The following is a 2,281-nucleotide window of genomic DNA, read 5'->3' on the forward strand; positions in this document are numbered from 1 at the left end:
ACATTCTACCGCCCCCCCCCTGCCCCCGCCCCTCGAATAACATTTTAAACAGGCCAAACTCATCGGTGAAGCTCGTGAGACGCAAGCGTGAACCAGCGCGGCCTCAGCAAATTTCAGCGCTGCCATCCCTGACGTGACCTATGGCCTTGACCCTGGGGCGCAAGGGCGCAGCGCCCCCTCCACAGCCCGTGTCCCAATTTTGCCCGGGTGGGAGCGCCGGCCCGGAATCCGCAAAGCGTGGCTTCACTTACGGCGCAAAGGGTGTGCGCACCAGCAGCTGCTCGTTATGAGCTTACCTCTCGCATACCACACACACACACACACACACACACGCGCGCGCGTTGATAAGGGATTCTTGGCCAGTAACGTGCTGCATGTGTGGGCGCGCGCGCGCCGGCTTTGTTGACATAGCTTGTGTAGCGGTTGTGCAAGTGTAAGCGCATGTTGTCGCCATGAGATTGTGTTTATCGCTACAAAGCAGCTAATAGAGCCAATGGCTAGCTCGCCAGGCCAGATACTGACCCCCCCCCCAAAAAAAAATAAACGCTATCCATACCAAACAAAACAAACACCGATACCAAGAACAATGTCAAGACTGGTCGCGATTTCTTTGGGGTTTTATTATCATCAATATTTTGATGTAACTTTGAGCAATGTCAGGTAGTTGACCACAGTGGATGTCGGGGGGCAAGTGTGAAAACGATGAGTGTCTTCATGAGCGAGTGACGCTTGCCACAAGGGAACAACTTGTGCTGCGGGGGCTTATTCCAGCAGCGGTCCACACATGACATCATCAACACGCGCCGGCCTCGTCCGACAGGATGTGTCGGGTGTGTGCACGCATACTAATTGCGCTCGTGTGTTCGTTACTGGCGCGACTGGCGCAAAGGAGACAACAACAACAAGTGGGTGGGTTTGTACGGCCAAATACATTGGAGCTCGAAATGTCACGTCTGATGAGTCACTCAAATTTCGGCTCAATTTCTTTTCTTTTTTTTTTTCTCCTTTGACTCTTTCAATCGTCTCGGTCGTGTCGGCACCACTTTTGAATGTCGTCTGACTGTTTTCAGTGGCGGAGTCAGGCGACCCACATGAAGGAAAACTCGGATATTAATGACAGTGAAATCTGATGATGCCGAAACATGACTTTCATCAAGAATGATTGCTTTCATGAGAGTTTTGAATGATTGGACATTTGGAAAGATTTAACAACATTAAAAGTAATTCTGTATTACATCACGAGTTCATCAGGTCCCCCCCCCCCCCAATAACTAAACTACAACTAAAGCTAATGACCACTGATGAACGACTGACATGAAAATTGGGCCAAGTTGACATCAAGACTAAATAACCAGAGTGAGCCATCACTTGGGCTGCGTGTCATGACAGACAGTGGCCAAGGTCATTCATTACTTGCTGGAATTGAGAAGTAACGGCCGTCTTGCCCAATTTGTTTCTGCTCTCGTCATTCATATCTATATGCCTACTCTCTTATCCGGTCGGGTTCGCCAGGTTATTTATATTATAGGAATCTCAGTTGGGGTTGTCATATAAGAAGTGATCAAATTCTAAGATGCTAACAGAGATAGCGATCAATGTATAGGATGCGCTCGGGCAATCAGATTACAATTCCGCCAAATGCTCCAAAGTCAGACCAAATTTAAATGAAAAACCGATCCAATGCAAACATGCTCATAACTGTTGTGCCAACCATGTAGCAAGAATAGAACCCGCTTGCTAAGGATTTTACATCACGTGCTGTTTGTTTGTTTGTTTGTTTGACATCATGCCCTCTGGTCAGGTCGTGTTTCTAATATGCTCGCAAACACACTGTACGCACAACGGCAGTTCGATCCAAGATGACAACTCATAAAACGCTAACAATGCAAATAATCGCTACACGAACACAGAAAAATATAGCACCCAAAATTCAGAAAGGGAAGATCTCGCAAGGATCTTGCATTTTACCCGGGAGTCGGCACTGCGGTCAAGCCAGCCTCCACTCGCAAAATTGAAGTCAAGTGAGCCGCCACTCCGATTGTGAGTGCTCTGCATTACGGTAATCTGCCGCCAACGAGTTGCGTTAGCCACCTTCAAAATAAAAGAGACCCCACGCATGCATAAACGTCATTTTTTGAGTGAAAAGAAATTAATTAAAATATAAAATAAGTACTTTCTTGGCTGTTGGGTAAAGATTCACAGAGGAAGAACAAGAACTCTCACAACAGCACCAATAAGCGTTCTCAAGTGGAGATAGAAAATAAAGTCAATGGTGATTCTA

The sequence above is a fragment of the Hippocampus comes genome, unplaced genomic scaffold, assembly GCF_001891065.2.
Source record: "Hippocampus comes isolate QL1 unplaced genomic scaffold, H_comes_QL1_v1.1 scaffold144, whole genome shotgun sequence".
NCBI lineage: Eukaryota > Metazoa > Chordata > Actinopteri > Syngnathiformes > Syngnathidae > Hippocampus > Hippocampus comes.